A 26,312-nucleotide genomic window follows, 5' to 3' on the forward strand; every position below is an offset into this window, starting at 1 on the left:
GCGGCCTCCCTCCCTCCTCCCTCCCCCGCTGCTTCCCTCACTCCCGCCCTCCCAGCAAACCCCTCTCGCCGCCGCGGCCCCAGGTCCGGGGCGCCAGCTGCCAGGCGGGGCGTGCGCGTCGGGGGGAGGGGGCGGCCGGGAGCCGGCGCTGGGCCGGGGGAGGGGAGGAAGGGAGGGCAGCGCGGCCGGGGGAGCGGGCACCGGGAGGGAGGGGGCGCTGGGCCGCGGCCGAGCCGCGCGCGTCCTCCGCGGCCCCATCCTCGGGTACCCCCCCCCGCGGCCCCGCCCCCGGTCCGAGGGCAGCTCTAGGACACGGCCCAGGAGGTGGCCTGGGGGTGGCGGGGTGGGGAGGGACGTCCCGCCCTCGGGGAAGCCCGGAGAGGGGGCGGCGCGCGGAGGAGGACCGGAGAGAGGGTGTGCGGGCCCAGAGGAAAAGCCCCAAGACCGGGAAGATGGAGGAGGTCTCGGCGGCCGAGGGGGCGGGGGCCCCTCGTCTCCCTCCCGCGGGGTCACCTTGGCCTGGCACCCTGCGGCCCCGGGCGGCGGGGAGGGCGGCAGGAATGCCTCTCCGCAGGCCCTGATTTCTCCGCCCAGCTCAGTTCCAGGAACGCGCGGGCAGCGCCCGGCGGGCAGAGGCCCTGGCTCCGGATTCGGGGCGGTGCAAGCCAGGATTCGAGGTGGGCCTCAGCCCATCCTTCCCGTCGGACGTCGGGCGGGTCCTCGCCCTGCCCTCGGCCTCAGTTTCCCGTGGAATAAGGAGGAGGCCCCACCGCGGTCTTGGTCCCAGCAGTTGGGACAACCTGCATTGTCAGGCCGAGCGCCGCTGGGGTCCTTGACCGCGCCTGGACCCTCAGCTCCCAGCGCGGTGCCAGCGGTTAGGAAGTGGAAGGAGTGGGTACACGCGAATGAGAAAGCCCCGCACCCGCACACGGCTAAGTTGATTTCTACCTCCTGAGATTTAACCCCAGACTCGCATTCTTAAGTGTGTTTTGTTTGGGCCAACCCAGAGCCCCCGCCCAATTATCTTCTTGCTGTCTGGTGGCAAATCTTGGTTCAGAAACAACCCTCCTGCTGTTGGCCAGCCCTGCCAGTTGGCCTTGAGGGGTCCAGGAGAGGAAAACCATCCTCCATAGGTGAGGCATCTGACTCTGGGCGTAATTTTACCTTCATTCGTGTAGTTGATGCTGCGGTGCCCCGCCAGAGCCTGGGACGAGTGGGTTTTCATCACGCAGCATCCTCAGTGTGTGGCACAGTGCTTGGAACATAGTAGGTGCTCAGGATATGTTGCTCGTGTGGACACAGAGTAGGTGCTCATTCCATCTTAACTGAATGTACATATGGTAGTGCTCATGACTTTTGCATAAATGGACACATAATAGGTGCTGTGAGCTGTTATGCGGACACATAGTAGATGCTCATTATATTTCGGGCAAATGGATACATAGTAGGTTGCAAGAATGGACACGTAATAGGTACTCACGACTGTTGCGTGAATAGACAGAGTAGGCGCTCATGAACTGTTGGGTGACACATGAAAGGCCAGTAGTAGGCCTGGAAGGCGGCAATTTGGGGGTGACCTCCCCTGCCCCCATCCCACCCCAGTTTCCCTCGTGTGGATAATGTGGAATGAGGCCGGGTTAAACATTAGCCGGCAGATGATCCCTGGGGAAGGCCAGCTTCGGGACCTAGCGCCTTCTGGAAGGGGCTGTTAAGGGCCGACTCTGGGTCCGCCGACCTACCAGTGCGTGGGGAGGGGCGGAGACCCAAGGCCACAGAGCGCCCCCTTCCGGCATCCCGGATCGCAGCGATTTAGCCCGCAGCGCGGCCGTGAAGCCTGGGACCTCACTTCGTGCCCCGTTGGCGGCGCCGGGCTCCAGCCCCGAGGGAATGCAGGTGTATGGAAAAGAGGTACACAAGGGGCTAGTTTTATAGTTGTTAAAAATGCTTATGGAATGCTTACAGGATGCCAGGCACTGTGCGACAGTAGGGACAGAGAGTGAACAACCCCAGCCATCCTTGCCCTCCTGGGTCTCACAGTTCAGTGGGAACGGATTCAAGTGAAATCCAAAGGTCTCTGCCCCACGAGGGGACCTGACCATAAGAAGCCTTAACCCGGAGGGCCTTTCTTATTTGTTTTTCTACTCCCGTTTGTTTTCATGGACAAGCATGTTGCTCCCAGTGAGAACTCTGACTTGGGATTCCAATGTTTGGATAGTGAATAATAGTATCTCCTTTCTGAGGTTGATGTGAAGATTAAATGAGGTACATTCTCAGTACACATTAGTGGTCACTACCAGGTTTCAAGCCTGACCCACCGCTTTTCAATTCCAGGACCCAGCTGGGGTCCCCTTAGGTGCCAAATAAACCCCTAAATTTGGCACCTGGAAATCCAACAAGAATGAGGAACTCTATATATATTAGCTTGGCGGAGTTGACCCAACCAGAAACCCCCGATTCTCAGCCAGACTAGTTCTTCCTCTGTATGAGATGCTTTACTTTCATTATATTCACAACAACCCTGAGGGTGGGTCCTATTATTATTCCCATTTTGCAGAGGAAGAAACTGAGGCAGAGATTAAGTAATTTGGCTAAAGTCTTAGAAGCTAGTAGGAGGCATAGAACAGATTGCAGTCTCAGTCAATCTGATTCCAAAGCTTGTGTTATAACCCGCTACCTCCCTGGGGCATCAGATAAGTGGCAGGATAGGGGTACGGGACGTTTCAGAGGGCCAGTCTCTGAGAGGGTTTTTCACAGTATGCTTTTCTGGGAGGCAGCACCTGCTATAGTAGTTAGGCCAGGCATGGCTTCCTCCTTCTTAGTGAAAGGTGGGTGAAGAGGGATGTCCACTTCATAAATGCTTCATAAATATTGCTGTTATAGACTGAATGTTTGTGTCCTCCCCCAAATTCATATGTTGAAACTCTACACACCCACCCCACCCCCAAGTGTGATAATATTTGCACATGGGGCCTTCGGGAGTTAATTAGGTTTAAATAAGGTCATGAGGGTGGGGTCCCCATGATGGGATCAGTGCCCTTACAAGAAAAGGAAGAAAGATTGGATCTCTTTCTCTCTCTCCCTCCCCCTCTCCCTCCCATGTGAGGACACAGCAAGAAGGTGGCTGTCTGCAAGCAAGGAAGAGTCCTCACCAGGAACTGAATCTGTCAGCACTTTGATCTTGGACTTCCAGCCTTTAGAACTGTGAGGAATAACATGTTGTTTAAGCTACCCAGTTTGTGGTATTTTGTTATAGCAGCCTGAGCTAAGATAATTGCTAATATATTTGGGGGCTGAATCTGGTCCCCTAATCTTTCATCAATAAACATTTTTTTTTTTTGGCCACTCTGTGCAGCTTGTGGGATCTTAGTTCCCCAACCAGGGATTGAACCTGGGCCCCAGCAGTGAAAGTGACGAGTCCTAACCACTGGACTGCCAGGGAATTCCCAATAAACATTTATTGAACATCTCCTAGGTTCCCATTCATTCAACATATGCTTATTAAATTGTTATCATGTGGTCATTCAACAACATTTATTGAGGGCCTACTGTGTGCTGGGCTAGCAAACCCAGCCAGGTCTTCAAGGAGATCTCTCAGTCTAGTGGGGACTCCTTACATCAGTACCCAGAGGAGACATGGCTTACTCATTCACACACACATACCTGCCCACTGCAAGGAGGGTTTCCTGTACAACATGATGCTTAGTAAGTAGCTTTTCAATTAACACACGATGCAAGGTCCAGCAGAAACTCAGCTGTATAAGTACGGTTCCTGTCTTTCCAGAGCGTTTAATCTATTCTAGGGGCAGGAAGTGAATAATACAAGACAACACAGAGAAGTGAGCCTGAAGACCTATGTTACAGATGTAGGAGAGATGATAGGAACCGGGACAGATGAATGGCAGCAAATCCCAAACTCTAGCCCTTGACCTTAGCCAAGTCATCGCATCTCTCTTAGTTTCCCTATCTGTGAAATGGTGATCCTCATGCCTGTTATGGAGCTATGTGAGGCTCTACTGAGAGGGCACACAAAGGGCTCCCACCAATGCCGGGAGGGGAGAAAAAGAGTGCAGCAAATGGTAGCTATTATTGTTATTAATGAAGCCTGCAACCCACTGTGAGTGGGGGCCCAGGCACAAGGATGGAGCGATGGCAGGAGTGAGATCAGGGTGACTTATTAACCTTGAGCAGGCAGCCTGGGGAGATCTCTCCCTGTTGGTGCTGGCTTGCCGTGGCTGAGGGCTGGGGCTGACTATGGGTGGAGTGTTTATTCTGGGAATCAGCCCTGACTGTTCCTCACTCCCTGCTCCAGTGAGAAAGAAGGGCTTTGAGTCAGAACTGAGGGCCCTGCTGGGCCCAGCATGTATGACCCAGCCCACCTGCCAGCAGGGCCCCTGGCTGAGAATGCCCAGGGGCCAGCAGGGTCATTTGGGTTTGAGACACACTCTCCCCGTGGGGACTCACCTGACCCCTAGAGGGCCTGACGTGCTCAGCTTTTGGAGTTCTGGAGGCTGAACTCTGGATGCCAGCCTGGAGTGAGTCTCCTGGGTTGCGGGGGTGAGGGAGGGGGAGATATTGGAGGTGGGGGTGTCTATGCTGTCTTCTCAGCCCCTAGAAGAGCCCCTGGCTCCTTCATCAGGGCCAGCTTCATGGATGTTCACCTGTGCAGTCGCACGAGCCTGACATTTAGCAGGGCCCATGCTTCGCTCAATGTTCTGCCGTCACTATCTTGAGATTCATAATCATTTTTGAACACACTGTTCAAAACTGAACCAGTGCATTTTCATTTTGCACTGGGTCCGGCAAATTGTGCCGCCTGTCCTGCCCTCATGCTTTAGTTTCCCCCAGTCTGTAGCTTTTCCCTTGAATGAGGCGTTCAGACCCACCCCTCAGCCACGCCCAGCCAGCCAGGAGTGCCTTAAGTAAGCCCATTTCCTGCAAGGGGTGGGGGGGGGGCTATAAGCACCTGCCCCTCCAACCTATTGGTACCTACCTTTCCGGAAAAAGCCCAAGGCCGGCTGTGTGGTGGTGGGTAAGTCACTCAACTTTCTGACCTTCTGGTTCTGACAACACTGTACTTAGCTGAGTTGGACTGTTGGGAGGGTTAAAATAGGTAGTTCATATAACATGTACAGTGCCTGGCACAGAGTAAGCACTCAATAAATTAGAACTATTATTATGTTTTAAAAATGAAGATTATTACAGGCGCTAACTTGGAGGGAAGGGTTAGCCCCATCCCTACGGACCTGCCCCAGGAAGGAGGAGCCGCCCCTCCCCTGACCCCGCCCCGCTGTCTTCCGAGGGAGGAGACCCCCCCCCCCCATCCCAGGCAGGGACGAGGGGGCGGAGGAGCGGGAGCGACACATTTTTGAGTCGTGACCAAGTGGAAACTCCCTCCCCAAGGCGGAAGCCGGGGGCGCCCCACTGGGGCCGGAGCCTCAGCCGAGGCGGGATCCGCAGCTTGGGGGGAGCGGGGGGTGCAGGGCGCCGCGGGGGACCCGGTCCCCGCCCCTCACGGCCTCATGAATATGAATGAGCCGGCGGGGGAGAGCGGAAGTGCGAGGCGGCCCCGACCCGGCTGGCTCCGCCCCCGCCTCGGGCCCGCGACCGGGGGCGTGGCCAGGCCGCAGACGCCCCGCCCCCCCCACCCCGCCAGGGGCCTCCTTCCGGCCGGCGCGCCCCGGACGTGACCTCGCGGGCACGCGCCGGAGCCGCCCTGGGGGAGGTACCCGCACCCCTCTCGCAGGTAGGGCCGCCCTTTGTCCCCGGCGCCGCCCCCCGGAGTCCCGGTTCCCGCCACCCACCCCGGCCCGCGGCCCCAGCGCGCGCTGCTCCTCTTGCTCCGGCCCGGCCTGGCGGCCCCCAGGGCGAAATCTGGCCCCTGAACTAGGCTCCCAGGCGCGCCCGCAGCCGGGTAGACGCGATAGGAACCCTTCGTTCACTGCAGCGCGGGCACCCGGGGTGGAGAGGGCTGCAAAAGCCCTGCCCTCACAGGGCTTGTGCTCCAGGGCGAGAGGAGAGGCCGGCGGGTGAATCAGTAGAATGTCCACTATGTCGGATGAGTGTCAGGGTGAGGACAAAAGCGGGGGACGGACATCCACCAGGCGGCTAGGAGGGTCCTTGAGAAGGTGACTTTTGAGCGAAGTCCCGGAGGAAAAGAGGGAACAACCGGTGCCTGGGGGTGTTGGGAGCAGCCGGGCATTGAGGCCAGTGTGGCTGGAGTGGAGAGAGGGGCAGAAAGAAAGGACGGAATCATGACAGTAATGGCTCAGTGTTGAGCAGGTGCCCGGCAAAGTGTTAGGTGCTCTACGCATATTATTTCCTTTAAGCCTCAGGACAGCCCAGGCGTGGGCGCTACCATTGTGTGAGAGGAAATCAGGCTCAGGCAGGCTAAATAACTTGCCCAAGGTCACACAGCATTGGAGCCCAAGGAGACTGGCGTCATTGCCTGAAACACCCAGGAGACCCAGGGTAGGGTGACCTTGACCAAATCAGGTCCTCTGTGCCGCGCCTCAGTTTCCTCCCAGAGTGCTAGAGGGAGAGGGTGTGACTGACCTCCTGAAGTGAAAGATGGGTGGGCAGGGTCCTTTTGCTGACCATCTGCCCAAAAGCCAGCTGGCTGTAATTCATACCCAGCAAATGGGGCCCTGAAACTGAGCCTGAAATCAGTGCACAGAACAAGGGTGTAGCAGGAGCCTTCGAGGATGTCTGTTCTCTTGGGAGAGGCTTTTGTTGTCTGGGAAGCACTTGTCCCCCTTTCGGCTCTCGTGCGGGTACAAGTGGCTTTGGGGAGAGAGGGCAGAAGGCCCAGAGCCTGGAAGAGGTTGCTTCTGGGGGTGGCTGGGGGGAGCCCGGTGCGGCTGAGTGCTCCAGAGCAGTAACAAAGGTGGAGTCAGCCAGGCAGGCTGTGTGCCGGCCAGCAAGTGCAGAACAAACAGAATCCCCCAAACATCCCTGTGAGTCTGGAGAGATTCACACGCACACACACAAACACAAAACACACGAAACCCGCCCATGTCTGCACCTGCAGCACATTCTCTGCCTGCTGTGCAGACCAGAGGGAAAGAGCCTCAGGGCTACCGATCTGGGCTCTGCTGGCCATGCTGACCGGTTCTCTGCTTTGGGAAGGGGGGAAATGTTTTCGTGCTCCTGTGAAGATCTGCTTGTGCCTCTGATCCCGAGAAGGGCTGCAGGTTTCTAATGGGGCAAGGATGGCGAGTCTTCTGCAATTTGCCCCTTCTCCAGCCTGGCACAGCCTCCAGCCTTGGCCTTTGGGCTGTGGTGTGAAATGTGGCCCTGGGAGGGTTATGGGTGCGACCCAGCCCCCTGTGTTGGAGTCTCCGGTCACCAGTCAGTCAGAGGTCCTGGTGGTACAGGACCACAGCAGGACTTACCGTCAGGCCTGTTTGGTAGATGCTCAGAAAGGTTAAGTGGTTTGCCTGAGCATGCACAGCTGTAAAAGAGCAGAGATGGGATCCTAGTGCAAACCATTTGACTGCAGAGCCCAAGCCCTGCCCCTCTGGGAGCTGATTCACCCCTGTAGAGGGGATACATTTCGTGTTTGGCTTGGAGACCCACACACACACACATACTCTGTGGGGTTGTAGGGGTGGCAGAGGGGATGATGACCAAAGGGGATGGAGACACTTTCTGCTTTTCTTCTCAGCCACACTGTCCCCAGACCTTGTCACTAGGCCTTTGTGTCTGGGTCAAATAGGTCAGTCCTTTCTCACAGTGGGACTGGTACAGGTGGGGCCAGAGGCACCTTGGGGGGTGCCGGCAGAGGGCTTCCTCCTCATGAAGTTTGGGGGTCAGGTGAATGACTCTCACTCTACCTGGGTGCCTAGGACCTCCCGTACACCCTGGCCTTTAGCTAAGGGGGCAGCTGGAGTTCTGGTCACTGACCAGGTGGGCCAAGAGTGTGGGAGTGTCCGGGTGGAGGTCTAGAGGTCTGAGGCGGCACATGTGAGTCCTGAGACTCATGTGGATAAATGTGGATAGAATGCCGGAAAGAGGTGAGGGCTTGTCCCCTCAGGTGAGTCTCTGTGCATTGTCGTCTACTGAGCTGGTGATATTCTGAGCCTTACAGCCCCAGTGGATTCTCAAACTGAGAGACTTACTGAACTGGTAAGTCCAGGGTGAGGCCCGGGGATCTGCATTTTTAACAAGCTCCAGGTGCATGTGGGCCTCTGACTAAACCTGGAAAACCACTGTCCTGGACTTCCCAGCCAGGCAGCTGTGAGAAACCCCTTCTAGCAAATCCGGAGCCTGGTGTGTGTAAATGTTTTCCACGACTGAATTTAAATGCATTCCACTCTCCGTTGGGGTGCTGTCATCAGCTGAGCTTCTCCCCTGTTGAAAATAAATGCTGGACTCTCAAGCAATAGCCCTACCTCCATCCCTCCCCAGCCAAGTTTCCCCAGAGAGCAGGCCACCCCGATAACCTGCTCAGTGCTGAGCTGTCCCGAGCTGTGCCCTCGGCAGCACTACCTGTGGAGACCTCCTCCCAGCCGCCTCTCCGCAGCAGCCTGTGCTCCTGCGCGCCTGAAGCCCTCTGGGGTCTGCACTGCTTCCCCTGCCTGTGGCCCCCTAAACCCAGGTATTCCCTGGGGTTCCATCCTTGGGCCTTCTCGGCTTGATGCCTTTCCTCAGTTGCAGAGGCAAAAGTGAGGGGAACCCCATCTCTATTCAGGAGAGTGCCCCAAACTTACACCCAGCCTTCGGGGTGCACCAGGCCTACATTTTTAGGGGCTAGCTTGATGTCTCCCCTCAGCTAGCCCCCTGGAGCTCTTTGACGTAGGCTCTTTGACTTGAGGGGAGTCTGGCCACACCTGTCACCCTAGAGTGGTCCAGCCGCTGTGGGTTCTGCCAGGCTCCTTCTATGCCACACACGCTGGTAGAGGAAAGAGTGCCCCTCTCAGTAGCCCAGCTTCCCTTCTGGACACTTCTGACTTCTTTCTGCTTTCGCTGATAAAACTCTTAGTACCGCCTCGTCTTCCTGACTCCCCTCATTGGTGTCTGTCCTAGTGCCCCAGGCTTGCAGCCACGGGGTCTCTTTGCACCTTTTCTTCGCCCGCCCCCCCAGGCACGGTCAACTTCTGCTTTGGCAGCATCTCTGGCGTCCCTCCATCCGTCCACGCGCTGTTACGGGCCTCTGAACTCCCCAGCGGCCTGCCCACTTTCTGAGAACCAGACTCTGAGCCCAGGGGCATCTGTTGAACAGGCAGGTCCGCCTCCAGACCAGCCCATCGGTCACCTGCTCGGAGGCTGCCCAGCTTCCCTCCATCTGTGTCAGGGGCCACGTGGCGTTGGGTCAGTGTCCTCGCCTGGAGTCAGGGGTCTTGGTTCAGATCCTGTTTTTTTGTTTTTTTGGCCACGCTGCCCGGCTTTTGGGATCTTAGTTCCCCGGCCAGGGACGGAACCCAGGTCCCAGCAGTTGAAGCGTGGAGCCCCAACCGCTGGTCCGCCAGGGGGTTCCCCAGATCCTGGTTTTGCCATTCCCAGCATTCTAACTGGACAGATTCCTTGAGCCCCCAAAGTTCCTGTTTCCTGTCTATAATGTCAAAGCTGGTAATAATAGTCCTATCTCACAAGGTTCTTGTGAGGATTGATGTTACATGACCTCGTCTCTAGAAGTCCTTGGCATGGAATACTGCTTGATCTTTATCACTACGTTTAATCCTCAAAGCCATGCTGTCAGGTAGGAAGTCACTGTCTGGCTCATTTTGTAGATGAGGCGGGGGAGGCTCAGAGAAGCCAAGTGATTGGCCCAAGGGCACACAGCTACAAAGTAGCAGAGGTGGGATTCAAGTGCAAACCAGTTCACCCAAGAGCCTGAGCTTCTAACCGATGATCCCCTCTTTGGGTTCTCTTTCTTCATCTTCTGTTCATTCATTCACTCATTCGGCAAATTTTTTTTTTTAAGTTTTTTTTTTTTTTTCACTGCGTTGGGTCTTCGTTGCTGTGCGTGGGCTTTTCTCTAGTTGCGGCGAGCGGGGGCTACTCTTCGTTGCAGTGCGCGGGCTTCTCATTGCGGTGGCTTCTCTTGTTGCGGAGCACGGACTCTAGGCATGTGGGCTTCAGTAGTTGTGGCTCGCGGGCTCTAGAGCACAGGCTCAGTATTTGTGGCGCACGGGCTTAGTTCCTCCTCGGCATGTGGGATCTTCCTGGACCAGGGCTCGAACCCGTGTCCCTTGCATTGGCAGGCAGATTCTTAACAGCTGTGCCACCAGGGAAGCCCTTGGCAATTATTTATGCTGAATGAGTGAATGAATGTGTGCCTATGATCTAGGGCAGTGAAGGAACAGAAGAAGCCCTGCCCTGTCTGTGAAGGCGTAGATAGGCTGAGATGCATAGGAACTCCTGTAGGAAATTGCCCAAGGCCCCTCTTCCTCACTGTGCCCTGGGGTCACAGACCAGGACACCCCACCCTGCATCTCGCCTCCCCACTGCTCCTTGTACCTAAAGGCCTGCAGGCATTGGACTGGATTTGGGTTTGACCCTTGTGAAGGAGGAGGTGGATCATAGCAGGACCTGCTGTAGGGCTTGGAAGCCTTGGAATCTCCAGAGGGTGGGGGCAGTGCAGGCATGAAAGGAATGGGGGTGCAGTTGGGTACCCCATGAGATACCACTTCAACCCAGCAGATGGCAGTGACAAAAAAGGAGGGGCAATAACAAGTGTTGACGGGGAGAGGGAGGAATTAGAACCCTCTCCCACTGCCAGTGGGCATGTCAGGTGGTGCAGGCCCTGGCAGTTCTTCAGCATAGTCACCATTTGACCTGGCAATTCCACTCCCAGGTGTGCACCCCAGAGAAATGAAAACATATGTCCATGCAAAAACTCGTACGCGGATGTTCACAGCAGCATTATTCACAACAGCCAAAAGGTGGAAACAACCCAAAGGTCCATCAACGGATGAATGGATAAACAAACTGTGGTCTGTCCAAACAATGGAATATTACTCAGGCATGAAAAGGAATGAAGTACTGACACAGGCTACCATGTGGATGAACTTCGCAAACGTGATGCTCAGTAAAAGAAGCCAGACACAAAAGGCCACATATTGTATAGTTCCATTTCTAGGAAATGTTCAGAATAGGCCAATCCATAGACAGAAAGTAGATGTGTGGTTGCTAGGGGCTGGGGGCAGAGGGGTGTGGATGTAACTGGTAAGCAGTGCAGGGTTTCTTTGAGGGTGGTAAAAATATTCTAAAATTGATTGTGGTAAGGGTTGCACTACATTAAAATACTGAAAACCATTGAATTGTATACATTAAAATGGTAAATTGTATGCTATGTGAATTATATCTCAATAAAGCTTTTATTAAAAAAAATATTAGCCAGACACCCCTGCATTAATGCTGACAGAAGACGCGAGCACAAGGACTCAAAAACTTGCTGAGCGATCGGGGGACATTCTTTGGGGTTGCTTTGCTGTGGTTCTCGTGACAAGATCGCTGAGAAGTGACCCTGTAGATGAGGTTTCCGTTCATCCTTTAGGCCTCAACTTCCCTGTGACTCCTGAGAGAGGCCCCCACAGCCCTCCCTTTGTCCCTTGTCATCTGTCTCAGTCCCTTCTTTCTTTCCTTTAGAGCTGTACCCGCACTTGGATTTATTTTCTGTCTGTGGACCTGATTCTGTCTGACTCTCCTGCTGGGCTGAGTTCCGTGAGGTCAGGGACTTGTGTCTATCTTGCTTGCCGCATAGTAGGTGCTCAGTAAATTCCTGCTGTGTGAATGAGCCACATATACTGGTAACAGCTGGGGGCACCCAGGCTGGGGTCCGTGCTCGCTGCAGGGGACAGAGCCAGCAGGGCGGATCAGGGTGTCTCCCGGCCCCAGCGGCATTCTTTTTCCAGAATGTCTCTGGAAAGGAAGCCCTAAGCCTGGTCTGGCTGGGAAGAGGCGATTGGGGAGGGGAGCGGAGCGGAGCGGGAGCTGGGGCCGGGCGGGCCTGGGGAGGAAGTCTGCAGCCCCAGGCTGCCGAGGGCGCGGCGTCTGTGTTTGCACCTTTGGAATGTGGCTGATTCACTCTGGGGGGAGCCAGGCAGCCACCGCTGCCGCCTCGGATCTGACATCTGGAGGCTAAATTCCAGGAGGAGAGACCGAGTCTTGGAAGCAGATGTCAACTTTGAAGGTCAAACTGAGCGATGAGCCAGGGAGGAGGAGGCTGAGAGGGTCCCACACTCCCGGCCCCCCGACCCCAGGATTCTGGGAGAGAGGTGAGGCCCCATCCCCAGCCTTGTCCCAGCTCCTAAGCTACCAGAGCCCCGAAGGGGACAGCGTGGGGCAGGGAAACAGCGTGAGCTCTGCAGTCAGACCTTCCTTCAGAGAGCTCATATAACTGCAAAGGCCGAGGGCCTAGCTGGTCCTGTGCTCAGCAATGGCCCTGGGACACTGGCTTGCATCTCCTGGCCCAGTGTCCTCTGTGTGGGTTTACTCTGGGGCCTTTGCTCCCCAAGGCCTGTGAACTCCTAGCTTGCCTCTCCCTGGGGCTCCAGCGAGACCCTAGGCTTGCCTCTTGTTGGCCCAGTTGGGGCCCAGCTCATCCCGGACACTGATGGGACAGGCCTGGGTCAGGAGCTCGCTGCAGTGCAGGGCCGATGCCCCAAGAGCCACACGGAGAAAGTGGGAGTGGGAGGGGTCCCCCAAAGGAGCCAGTGCCAGGGGTGGTCAGAAACAGCACTCTGCTGAGCTGCTCCCACAGAACTGCCTCCTGGGGCTTGTGCCAGGCACTGTGCTTGGCTTTATGGCTCTTACCTACTGGGGTGTCCCACTGGCTAAATTCCTTAAGCTCTCAGAAGCTCATTTTCTTCATCTATGAAATCTCATAGGATTCTTTTTGAGATTGACTGAGACAATGTTTGCAAATCCCTTGGCACCTGCCTGGCCTGGAGAAGGCTCTATGCTAACTAGCCTAGGTCCCTTTCTCTTCCCTGTATCTAGGTGCTGTGTGATCTGCCCTGTGGGCTGAAAGGATGATGCGTGTGTGTGTGTGTGTGTATGTGTGCGTGTGTGCACGCTTGCGTGTGTGCAGGCCCCTTTCCTCCAAGGAGCTTCTCCCAGGAGAGAGTTAGGGACTACATGGGACAGAGGATGGAGGCAGGAGGGACAGGAAAGGGGGTGGAGGGAGCAGCGGGTGGGCCTCACCTGTGGGCCTGCAGGCTCAGGCCTGCCTCTGGGAGTCGCCTCCATGTGCCCTCAGCTCCACCTGGGGCTGGAGGAGGGGCCCAGGCTCTACTCCTGGGAGTGGCTGCCTCTTTCCCTCCCGTGCCACAGCATAAGCCTGGTCGTTTGACATGGGGGTGTGTGTGGGGGGGGGGTGGTTAGGTGGTGAAGGGCCTGACCCAGCCTCGCCCATCTCCTATATTCTCTCTCTTGGAACGCTGGAACCTGGGGGGTGGCTCAGAAGAGGAAACTCGGTGCCCAGAGTGGTCCGAACCTCCTGGACACCTCCCAGAAACCTAGAGCTTCTGGGAGGGTGGAGGGCCAGCCTCCTGTAAGCTTTCTGCAACCATTTGTGAACTGAAGTAAAGTCCCTCCCAGAATCTGCTCAGGGCACAGGGAGTGCTCCAAGGAGTGTCCCCCGCCTTCCCCAGGGCTCAGCGCCCTCCACTCCTGCCAGCCCTGCCTGCCAGCATCCCTCTGGGATGCCACACATCTGTGGGTGCCTGCTCATCCCCGCCAAACCACCCACGTCCTGTGACTCGTAGCCCAAATGCCACCTCCTTAGATTCCTGACAAGACTCCCGCACTCATGGTTATTCTCCTCTGGACGTGGTGGAGTCGGTACCTCTGTGCGGAGCTTATCTCCACATAGCCAGCATGGCGATTGGGGGCTCCTGCATCGGTCACTCGTCCATGTCCTGCACGCCCTGATCGTGACTCTACGACAGTTGTCCCAGGCTGCTGGGACCAGACTGCCCGGCTCTCTTCTGGGTGTCAAAAATTTTTTGATGTGTTCGTCTGGTCTCTTCCATTAAATGACAGACTCTCTGAAGTTGAAGGACATAGTAACGAGAGCTACGTTTTCTGAGCTCTTACTGAGTGCTTTTTAAAAATTGAGGTAGAATTCACATCCCGTAAAATTCACCCCTTTAAAGTAATACAATTCAGTGGGTTTTAGTATATTCACAGAGTTGTGCATCCATCTCCACCATCTAATTCCAAAACATTTTCATCATCCCCCAAAAGGAACCCCAGCATATTCATCAATTGTAAGAAATGTACCATTTACATGGGGGATTTGATAGTGGGTGCAGGGAGTGTATGGAAAATCTCTGAACCTTTGCTCAGTATTGCTTAACAACTTAAAACTACTGAACTTAGGCAATTCCCTGGCGGTCCAGTGGTTAAGACACCGTGCTTCCACTGCAGGCGGCGCGGGATCGATCCCTGGTCAAGGAACTAAAAGGTGCGGCCAAAAAACAAAAAAAAAACTACTGAACTTAAAACTGCTTTAAAAAATAAAATCGATTTTGGAAATTCCCTGGTGGTCCAGTGGTTGGGACTCTGCGCTTTCACTGCCAAGGGCCTGGGTTCAATCCCTGGTCGGGGAACTAAGATCCCAAAAGCCACGCGGTGCAGCCAAAAAAAAAAAAAAAAAATTGATTTAGAAACAAAACAAAACAAAAAAGAACCCTGAAGCCATTAGTAATCACTCCCCATTCCTCCCCTCCCCACCCCGGCCACTGGCAATCACCCGTCTGCTTTCTGACCCTACAGATTTGACTGTTCCGGACATTTCATATATTGGGTTGGCTAAAAAGTTCATTTGGTTTTAAGTAGAAATAAAAGACATTTTTCATTTCCACTAAGAACTTTATTGAACAGCGTATTCATTAACCAAACGAACTTTTTGGCCACCCCAATAAATAGAGTCCCACAATATGTGGTCCTTTGTGTCTGGCTTCTTTCACTGAGCATCATGTTTTCAAGGTTCATCCATGTTGTAGCCTGTGTCAGTGTTTCATTCCTTTTTATGGGTGAATAATATTCTACTGTATGGATGGATCAGCATTTGTTTATCCATCCATCCATCAAAAGACATTTGGGTTGTTTCTACTTTTCGTGAATAATGCTGCTATGAACATGCATGTACAAGTTTTTGTGAAGGTGAAGTTTTTCAATCTAAGTGCTTTTTGACAAATGACCCATTTAATCCTCACAGCAGCCCTCCGTGTCGGTGCTGGCATGATCCCCCTTCTGCAGGTGAGGAAAGCAAGGCTCAGAGAAGTGAGTCAAGGTCACACAAGGTCACAGCTGGAAGCTGTGGAGCTGGGACCTTCCTGCCTCCTGGCCAACAGGCCCCAGTGGGGCCTACTACGGTGCTTCTGTACATTTTTAGCAGAGCCTTGCCCACCGCTCTTAGTTGCGGCACGCAGGATCCTCAATCTTCCTTGCGGCATGCGGGAACTTTAGTTGCAGCATGAGGGCTCTTAGTTGCAGCATGCGGGCTCTTAGTTGCGGCATGTGGGATCCAGTTCCCCGACCAGGGATCGAACCCGGAGCACGGACCCCCAGCCACTGGACCACTAGGGAAGTCCCTCCCACAGTAAATGTTGCTAACTCTTCAAACAAGGGCCATGCAAACCTCAAGCCCCAGAAGTGCTCTGTGATTTGTCAAGGTGAGTGGTCACCTGCTCAGTGGTGATCCTGTGGCTCCAGGGGATGCATCTTAAGGGATTACAAGAGGTCTCTACCGCCATAGAATCATCATCCACAGATCCAGGCAGGACCAGGCCTTTCCCCTGCTTCCTCTGGATGCCGTTCTCACCACCTCACGGGGTACCAAGCCCCAAACATTACTGCCCCTTTTGTTCATCTGCAGCCTCTTTCCTGAGGTTCCTGGGCTGCCTTTCATCTCTTGCCTTCTTGGATTTGGCGCACAGCCCCGGGTCACCTGCCGGTGGACTTTGTTCCTTTTGCCTTCCTGGGAGCATGGCATGGTGGGTAATTGCTGTCAGACAAGCCCAGGTTCACTCTGGCTGTGTGGCTTTGGGCAAATTTCTGAACTTCTCTGAGTTTCTGCTTGCTCATCTGTATTGGGGGGGCGGGTCACACACACACACCCGCCGAAACTGATATTGCGAGTGTGGGACTGACTAAGGACAGGGAGATGAGGGGCTCCCGCGGTGCCCAGCACCTCGCACACACTTGGGAAGTTGAGGTCGGTCCTCACGGCAGAGGCAGGCTGGCAGCGGGCCCAGGGAGGGGGCCGGGAGCTTTGTGTGTCTCCCTGCCTTTGGAGCAGCGGGAGGCTCCCATGACTCAGTTCTGCCCGAGGAGGGGGAAGTCAAGGCCAGACCTCTGAGGTCGGGGCCCGAGGGACCTCCCATCCTCCTCCCCACTCTGCCCTCTGCCTGTCTCCCCACCCAGTGCTTCCGGCAGTGCTGGGCAGGGCCCCACACATACATTCTCTGCTGGTCGCCTGGGCACGCCCTCCGTCCTTTCCCCAGATCTGCAGCCCCGACTTGCTGCTCCATGGCCCAAGGGCTCGGACGCTGGTCATGACCGTGACCATGGACCACCTTGAGTGGGTGCCACAGCCCATGGCCTGAGGCAGGAGGGGCAGTGATGTGGAGGGGACGTGGGCCAAGGATGGGAGGGCCTCCTCTGGCTGCTGGAGCCGAGCTGCAGGCTCCTGCCAGGGAAACCCTCTCTCCTTGCTGCTGCCGCGGTGGCTCAGCTTTTCCCAGCCCTGCCCCTCTCCTCCTGCTTCTCACATTTCAGCTTCTGAGTTACTGGCATCACAGCCTGCTGCCACTGCTGCTGTGGTCACTACACCAGACAGATATTAACCCCCAGTGTGCTGGCGGGAGCAGCACAGCCGCAAATTGGTGCAAGGTCCGGAGGTGTCGAGGGAGGAGAAAGCCGTCCTGAAACTGTTCTTTGCACCAGTCAGGTTGCCCTCTGGAGAGCTTCTCTCACCTCCTTCCTCCCTGTCTGCCCAAACTTGAATCCAAAGCCTTCCCTGACCCCTAGGAGTTGCTCCTTCCCTTGGCTGTCTGGGCACTGACAGTCAACCACAGAACATGGGTTCCATATCACCGTGAACTTGACCTTGCCATTTCAGCAGACAGGGTTTTCTCCCTCCACATCCCTCAGCTCCCCTCTTGCACCTGGCCATACCTGGGCAGGGCCAGGCCACCGGGACCAGGGGAGCTCTCAGCCTGTAGGCTATTCTAGGGGCAGCAGCACAGGCTGTTGAAGGAGCCAGGTGCTGGCACAGACTGGTCAGGTGACCTTGACAAGTCCCCAGGGTATAACAGGACTTAGGGGCCTGTAGTGAGGATAAAATGCGGAATGCAGGTAAAGCCGCCAGAGCAGCATCTGGCACACAGTGGCCCAGACCTCTCGTGCCCACATACACACGTGCCTCCTGACACGCTAGGGTTCTGAGCTCCCCTCCTCAGGGAGAGCTACTCCCATTTCCTGGCAGCCTCCCCCGTCACAGCCCACCCAGGTCTGCTTTCTCATCAGAGAAGGCCTGTGTCCCTCCCCTGGCCTGGCTGGTCCCAGCCCACCCTTTCCCATCCTCAAATGGGACTGGACGTCCCGCCTTGTCTCCCCGCCCCCGTCCACTCCTCCAGTGGGAGGAGAGCCCGCTGCCCAGAGGCACACTGGACAACCTCTCGAGCTCGGCAGCTCCCCAGCTTTCCTCTTCCCGATTCCTCTCCTTCCTGCCTTTCTCCTGAACCCCAAATGCTCCCTCCCGATTTCTCGTGGCGCCTCTGCTGACCCTTCGTCCTATCCAGCCACACCCCCTTGGTGCCTTGGCTGACTTACTCTCTTTTTATGTTGACCAGAAGCTCTGTCCTCCCCTTCCCCCTGCACCCCTGGTTAAAGAGCCCAGACTGGGCATCATTAGGTCCCCCTTTACTGCTATGCTGTGCCCCAGGCTACTGGGCTGCCTGGTGGGATTGTTATAACCGCCTTGTCAGCTTACAATCAACTGAGGAAGTGGTCACACAGCCATTTCTGTCTAAAACTGAAAGTCCAGCCAGGGTGGCCATTCGCTGAGTTGTTGTTTTTGTTTTTGTTTTTTGGTTTTTTTGCTTTTAGTTTTTTTGCCACACCCAGTGGCTTGTGGGATCTTAGTTCCCCGACCAGGGATTGAACACGGGCCACGGCAGTGGGAGTGCCAAGTCCTAACCACTGGACTTCTGGGGAATTCCCTCACTGAGTTTTTATAAAACTCAGTGGGATGCACCCAATCGAAGCAGATGGCCTGGTTCCTCCTTGTCCATGTGTTGAAAATCAGAGAGGCATTTCCCTGGGGGGACCCAAGACAGGGCAAGCTGGTGGAGGAAGAGGAGAGGAGAAGGCAGGAGCTCCCCCGCCATGGGCTGCAGTGTCAGGTCTGGAAACATGGGGGGCAGGACTAAAGGGGGGAATGGGGGACACGCCACAGGTGGACTCCAGTCCCCTTTCCAAGGGCTCGCTTATGAGCAAAGTGAACCAGATCGGGCTGTTAGAAGGAAGCGGGCATCCAGAGGTCAGGGCCTTCGGGCACCTTGACAAGCCTGGTGCCCCAGGATCTGCAGGGCCTCGGGGGTGTGGGGAGTTGGGCGGTCAGTCCTTCCACCCCAGTACCTGCCTTGGGTTCCCCCAGTGTGCTCAGCCTCAGCTTGCACAAAAGCATCATGCATGCCAGGCTCCCCCTAGTGGTTGGGGGACCCCAGCCTTGTCGGCCCAGAGGTCTCCCTGTGACTAGGGTAAGAAAGGGGACCAGGGCATTGGGGGATATTGGGGTTTGCTCCAATCCACAACAGAAGCGTCTGACCCGCATTCTGCCTTCCCGGGAGCATTCAGGATCCTCTCCCAGGCAGGGGCTTTTTGCTTCCATGGGGCCTCATCCCTGCTCCAATGGCTGGTATCCACAACCCCCCACCACCCTGCCCCCCCTCAAGCAGGCTGGGGTTCCCCATATGCACCAGAGTATGCTGGAGCCTTAGAGGTCAACGGGGGCCCTAAAGGCCATCTGGTCCTTCCATCCACCACTCCTGGCATATTTGTGTAGAGGATAAAGCCTCAAATTAGGGTTGGGGCCCTAGATTCTTCTTCAGGCTCCATCTCCAATTCTCTGTACATCCTGAGGGACGTTCCTTAACTTTCTGTGCTTCTCCTTCATGGTTCCATCTCTGTGGTAGCAGAATTCTCCAATGACCCCCAATGACCTTTGCCCTCGTATACTCCTTCCCCTTGAGTGTGGGCGGAACCTGTGACTATGGCATCACTCCCGTGATTAAGTTATGTTATATGGCACAGTTGCCCTTGAGGTAGATTATCCAGGTGGGCCTGACCTAAGCACACAAGACCTTTAAAAGCAGAGTTTTCTCCAGCTGCTTGTGGAAGAGGAAATTAGAGAGATTCAAAGCGAGAGAGGGAATCAACCTGTGGGACCCTCTCTGTTCCTCAGATGGTGGGGCCACGGGACAAGGTCCTGAGGATGGTCTCCAGGAGCTAACAGTCCACAAGACAACGGGACGTCAGTCCTACAGCTGCAAGGAACTGAATCCTGCCAACAAACAGTGACTTTGGAAGGTCATCCTAGCCCCTGATGAGATTGCAGCCCTGCTAACACCTCGATTTCACCCGGCAGGACTCTGAGCCAAGAGCCCAGCCATGCCACACCTGGCGATGATAAACTGTGCTGTTTCAAGCCAATAAATTTATGGAAATTTGTTACACAGAAGCAGGAAATGAATACATCATCTGTCCAAGGAGAAGAAGAGTATTCTTGACACACATGTAGGATAAAAGTTTAAAACTGAGAAAAATGCATCCCCCCTCCCTATGGGTGCTATGTAGAGTGGAAACCTGCCTCGGCCTCTGTGCTGACAGTCTTCCTGGCTGCAGTTTAAATCCACATTCTCAGGGTTCCCATCTCTCACCTGAACCTCCAGCCAGCCTCAGAGGAAGGCAGATGTGTTCTGAGAAGGACAGTGCTGATCGCACCATCAGGGCAGCCAGATCCCACTTTGGCTGAAGAAAGAAGCTCTGGAACCCTCTGCTGTAGGGGATCCCTTTGATTTCTGGGGCTCCCGGGACTTCTGGACATCTTTAGGGTCAATAAAGCTGTTTTTAACCTAACAGCTTTATTTGGGCTTCCCTGGTGGCGCAGTGGTTAAGAATCCGCCTGCCAGTGCAGGGGGTGTGGGTCCCAGCCCTGGTCCGGAAAGATCCCACATGCCATGGAGCAACTAAGCCCAGGCACCACAACTACTGAGCCTGCGCTCTAGAGCCCACGAGCCACAACTACTGAAGCCCCGTGAGCCTAGAGCCTGTGCTCCGCGACAAGAAAAGCCAACACAATGAGAAGCCCGCGCACCGCAAAGAAGAGTAGCCCCTGCTCGCTGCAACTAGAGAAAGCCAGCGCGCAGCAATGAAGACCCAGCGCAGCCAAAAACAAAAACAAAAACAAAACAAAAAAACCCAACATAACAGCTTTATTAGATATAATTCACATACCATATAATTCACCCATCTAAAGTGTAAAATTAAGTGGGTTTTTTTTGTACAATCAGTTTTGTAACCATCACCACAATCAATTTGAGAACATTTTTATCACCCCCCAAAAGAAACCCCATACCCACTAGTACCCACTCCCCGTTTCCCCCTGACTACCCCTCATTCCTTGGCAACCACTAATCTACTTTCTACCTCTGTGGATTTGCCTATTCTGGACATTTTATAGAAACGGAATCATACAATATGTAGCCTTTCGTGTTTGGCTTCTTTCACTGAGCATCGTGTTGTCAAGGTTCACCCACGTTGTGCCATGTATTAGTACTTCATCTGTTTTTATGCTAAGTAATACTCCATTGGATGGATAGACCATGTTTTTTTGATAGACCAGTCATCAATAAAGCCTACTGCTGACTCTCATTCACTCCTCCCACCTGGAATTTGGGGGTGGGGTTGGGGAAAGGGGAGCAATGGGGAATTTTGGGGAGGGAGGCTGATTGGGCTTGGGTTTGACAACATAGAGGAAGGAAAGCCGGGTTTTCAGGTGTCCCAGGCCACACTGCTGTCCCCAGCTCTTTCCCCCAGGCCGAGCCAGCCCCTTCTCCACACTCGCTTTCCAAAGTAGTGTCTGAACAGGGTCTCCAGCCCCAGAGTCCTGCTGCGGGTGGGCCGGCTCTCTGCCAACTCAGTGCATGATAATCTGCATTTCTAACACCGATCATCCACGGGCAGTTATTTGATGACAGTCTTCACAGAGACTCCCCTTTTAAAGGGCAAACTGTCTGCAGGCTGATTTTCACACCATCGGATCCTATCTGGGAGTGTCTTTACTGTAAAGGAGGGGAGCCCCACATTCAACAGAAAAGAACCTTACAACACGCCTGCTTCCTTTCACTGTGACAAGTTTTTGTTTTTTTTGTCTTTTTAAAAAAATTTTTTGGCTGCGCCACACAGCATATGCAATCTTAGTTCCCCGACCAGGGATCGAACCCATGCCGCCTGCATTAGAAGGTGGATTCTTTTTTTTTTTTTTTTTTACAATGATTTTCAGACTTTTTATTGATTTTTTTTTAATTTTTTTTTTTTTATAGCTACTTTATTTATTTATTTATTTTTGGCTGTGTTGGGTCTTCGGTTCGTACGAGGGCTTTCTCTGGTTACGGCAAGTGGGGGCCACTCTTCATCGCGGTGCGGGGACCGCTCTTCATTGCGGTGCGCGGGCCTTTCACTATCGCGGCCCCTCCCGTTGCGGGGCACAGGCTCCAGACGCGCAGGCTCAGTAGTTGTGGCTCACGGGCCCAGCTGCTCCGTGGCATTTGGGATCTTCCCAGACCAGGGCTCGAACCCGTGCCCCCTGCATTAGCAGGCAGATTCTCAACCACTGCGCCACCAGGGAAGCCCAGAAGGTGGATTCTTAACCACTGGGCCACCAGGGAAGTCCCATCACTGTGACAAGTTTGAGCAGGGAAGGGGGAAAGCTTGGCTTCTCCTGTGTCCCTCCCCTGCACATCACCAAACCCTTTCATTCTCCCTGGGCCCACTCAGATGCCTCTGGCCACTGCTGCCCGTGGCAACTCAGTGCCACTGATAATAGGAAATACCACTTATTAATGCTACGACGTGCCAGGTGTGTCGGCGACTTCTCGTGACAGCCTGCAAGCTAGGTGCTATACGGCCTGTGTTTTACAGACCAGGAAGCTGAGTCAGGTCAAGGAACTCGCCCGCAGTCACCCTGATAACACCTGGAGCTGGGGTTCGGGCAGAACCTAGATTCTGAATCACACTGCATGGCCTCAAGTCCTTTCTGGAAGTCTGTTGTCCGAAGAGCAGGGAGTGTGTGTAGACAGAGACAGAGGTCTGAGGACTGTGGCCCCGGGATATCTCGGATGCCAAGCAGAAAAGAACTTCAAGAAGGTCAGGTAGGAAACTCCCTGGTGGTCCAGTGGTTAGGATTCCGAGCTTCCGCTGCTAGGGGCCCGGGTTTAATCCCTGGTTGGGGAACTAAAAAAAAAGATCAGATACAGTGAAGACAAAAAACAGAGCTCCTTGGAGTCACCAGTGAGAGCAGTTTTCATGGAGTCCTGGCTCCAGATGAAGTGAGCAGGATGGGAGAGTGAGCATAGGTACCCACTTCTGGGACAGGGAATTTTGCAGTCAAGGAGAGCAGCATAAGAGTGGTAGCGGGAAGGGGATGTATGATTGTGCTTTTTTTTTTTTTGGCCGTGCCGAGGGGCTTGTGGGATCTTAGTTCCCAGACCAGGATCGAACCTGCGCCCTTGTCAGTGAAAGCGTGTCGTCTCAAACACTGGACCGCCAGGGAATTCCCTTTTGTTATTGTTTTTAAATGGGAATAAAGACAGCTTGTTCTCGGTGTGGGAACGACCCAGTAGAGGGCACGAGGTAAGGATGCGGGGGCAGGTGAGGGGGGACAGCCGCTGGAGAGACATCTTTGAAGAATTCACACGGAAGGTTTCTCCGTGCACGGACAGAGCGCGGACACGCATCCAGACACAGGTTAGGAGGCAGATTTCAGGTACAAGGAGGGAGGCAGAGGTGGTGACGGGAGCCTTTGGGAGGGAGGGAGGATGGACCAGGGCAACATGAAGGGATCGCCAGCTGCACAAATGAGGATCTTGTTCTGGCATTTAAAAGTGAGATGGTGGGATTTCCTTCTCCTAGCGCTGTTCAGCTCCAGGGGGCAGGGCTGGGGCAAGGCAGGTGGGGGTTAGACTCACAAGGGAGCATGCATGCAAGATGATTATATTGGTGGGCTGTGAAATGTAAGCTGGCAAAGGAGCAAAGTGAGAAGATAAGGGGCTTGCAGCAACCCCCGGATCAATGGGGTCAGGCAAACTACAGCCCACGGCTCAAATCCAGCCCACTGACCATTTTTTTTTATACTTAAAAAAAAAAGAAAATTTATTTATTTATTTGGCTGCACCGGGTCTTAGTTGTGGCACGCGGGATCCTTTTAGTTGTGGCATGTGAGATCTTTTAGTTGCAGCATGGGAGCTCTTAGTTGTGGCATGTGGGATCTAATTCCCTGACCAGGGATCAAACCTGGGCCCCCTGCATTGGGAGTGCAGAGTCTTAGCCACTGGACCACCAGGAAAGTCCCCCACTGACCATTTTTTAAAAACTTTTTTTTTATTGTGGTCAAAAACATATAAAATTTGCCATTTTAAAGTGCACAATTCAGTTGCATTAATTACATTCACAGTGTTGTGCAACCATCACCACTATTTCCAAAAGTTTCCATCACCCGAAACAGAAACTCCATACCCATTAAGCAATAACTCTCCATCTCCCCTCCCCCCAGCCCTTGGTAACCTCTAATCTACTTTCTGTCTCAATGAATTTGCCTATTAGATATTTCATGTAAGTGGAATCATACAACATGTGACTTTTTGTATCTGGCTTTTTTCACTTAGCATCGTGTTTTCAAGGTTCAGCCATGCTGTAGTATATATCAGAACTTCATTCCTTTTTTAAAAAAATATTTATTATTTATTTATTTATTTGGTTGTGCCGGGTCTTAGTTGTGGCAGGCTCCTTAGTTGCGGCAGGGAAATCTTAGTTGTGGCATGCATGTGGGATCTAGTTCCCTGACCAGGGAAGGAACCCGGGACCCCTGCATTGGGAGCACGGAATCTTTTTTTTTTTTTTTAAAGGATTTTCTTATTTATTTATTTATTTATTTTTGGCTGTGTTGGGTCTTCGGTTCATGCGAGGGCTTTCTCCAGTTGCGGCAAGCGGGGGCCACTCTTCATCGCGGTGCGGGGACCGCCCTTCATCGCGGTGCGCGGGCCTTTCTCTATCGCGGCCCCTCCCATCGCGGGGCACAGGCTCCAGACGCGCAGGCTCAGCAATTGTGGCTCACGGGCCCAGCTGCTCCGTGGCATGTGGGATCTTCCCAGACCAGGGCCCGAACCCGTGTCCCCTGCATTAGCAGGCAGATTCTCAACCACTGCGCCACCAGGGAAGCCCGGGAGCACGGAATCTTAACCACTGTGCCCAGGAAGTCCCAGAACTTCATTCCTTTTTTTTTTTTTTTTTTCCTTTTTAAGGCTGAATAATATTCCCTTGTTTGAATAGACCACATTTTGTTTATCCATTTATCCATTGATGGACCCTAGGTTGTTTTCACCCTTGGCTATTGTGAATCATGCTGATGTGAATACTGGTATATGATCATCTGTTTGAGTCCTTGTTTTCATTCTTTTGGATGTGTACCTAGGAGTGGAATAGATGGAGCATATTGTAACCTCTGCCAGGTTTTGTATGGCTCATGAACTAAGAATGGTATGGTAGACAGAAAAATGACCTCCCCAAGATGTTCATGTCCTAATCTCTGGAACCTGTGAATAAGTTACCTTACATGGCAAAAGGGGCTTTGAAGATATAATTAAGTTAAGAATCTTGAGATGGGGAAATTATTCTGGATTATCTACTTGGGCCCAAGGTCATCATATAAGGGTGGGTGGGGGGTCAGAGTCAGAGAAGGAGATGTGATGACCAAAGAAGTTGGAGTGATGCACTCTGAAGATGAAGGAAGGGGCCAGGAGCCAAGAAATGTGGGCAGGCTCTACAAGCTGGAAAAGGTGAGGAAATGGATTCTCCCCTAGAGCCTTCAGAAGGAGTGCAGCCCTGCTGACACCTTGATTTCAGACAAATACAACCCATTTGGACTTCTGACCTCCAGAGAATAATTTTTTTTTAAATTGGCTGCACTGCGCAGCTTTCGGGATCTTAGTTCCCCGACCAGGGATTGAACCCTGGCCCATGGCAGTTAAAGCACCGAGTCCTAACCACTGGACAGCCAGGGAATTCCCTTGTGTTGTTTTAAGTCACTAAGTTTGTGGTAATTTGTAAAAGTAGCAATAGGAAGCTAATACAAATATTTAAAAAGAAATTTTATTGAAGTACAGTTGATTTACAATGAGTTAATTTTGCTGTACAACAAAGTGATTCAGTTATATATATATATTTCATATTCTTTTCCATTATGGTTTATCACAGGATATTGAATATAGTTGCCTGTGCTATACAGTAGGACCTTGTTGTTTATCCATCCTATATATAATAGTTTGCATCTCCTAATCCCAAACTCTCAGTCATTCCCTCCCCACTCCCGCTCCTTTGGCAACCACAAGTCTATTCTCTATGTCTGTGAGTGTGTTTCTGTTTCTTAGATATGGTCACTTGTGTCATATTTTAGATTCCACATGCAAATAACTTTTACACGCCCTTTATAGAAAAAGTTTGCTGACACCTAACTTAGAGCAAGAAGGTTAGGGGGAAAGTCAGGGACCAAGGATAAAGGGGATTTTGCTGAACACCCTTTGAGGGCTCCAGAGGGCACAGTGGACCGAATTAGGAGTTGGGAAGGGATCAGACTAAGGGGTGTACAGAGCCTCCTGGGAATGGAAAACGGCCTGGACTCTGGGGACTTCTGGTGCTACTGCCGTGAAGCGGGTTAGTGATGGGAGAGTGTTGGAGTGGGGCGGTGGGAGCAGTGGGGGCAGTGATGATATTTCAGGCCTTGGGGCAGGAGCAGCTGAGCCAGGGGGGTGGGGGTTTGTGCATCTGAGACAGCAGAGGGCTCTAGATGAGAGGACGCCTTTGGCAGAAATGGGGAGGCCAGCCTGAGTGACAGTGCGCTCGCAGGAACCGGGCTCAGGCTGGGTCAAGGCATTTCCGTAGAAGACAGAGCAAAGGGTGGGCACACTTCTCCCAGCTCTCGTTCATTCATTCACCCAGGCACTATGGACGCTGCTCAGTGTACACAGTTATGTGGCCCTGTATCCTATGTTGTCCCCAGATGTCATCCTTCCTGTCCCCACAGT

At 53.7% G+C, this 26,312-nt stretch overlaps 1 protein-coding gene across 2 annotated transcripts in view; it reads left to right on the forward strand.

Moving 5' to 3' along the window:
* Positions 1-5,670: 5,670 nt before the first annotated feature.
* TFAP4 (transcription factor AP-4) overlaps positions 5,671-26,312 on the forward strand; it is a 34,417-nt gene continuing 13,775 nt past the window's right edge. The window contains exon 1 of one of the 2 annotated variants that reach the window (XM_007181537.2): positions 5,671-5,743. The gene's annotated coding sequence lies outside the window, so the exon portion shown is untranslated. Of the gene's footprint in view, positions 5,744-12,023; positions 12,219-26,312 lie in introns of those variants that run through there. The other variant, XM_057530109.1, reaches the window with a different exon arrangement.

The sequence above is a fragment of the Balaenoptera acutorostrata genome, chromosome 15 (genome assembly GCF_949987535.1).
Source record: "Balaenoptera acutorostrata chromosome 15, mBalAcu1.1, whole genome shotgun sequence".
NCBI classification, from domain to species: Eukaryota; Metazoa; Chordata; class Mammalia; order Artiodactyla; family Balaenopteridae; genus Balaenoptera; species Balaenoptera acutorostrata.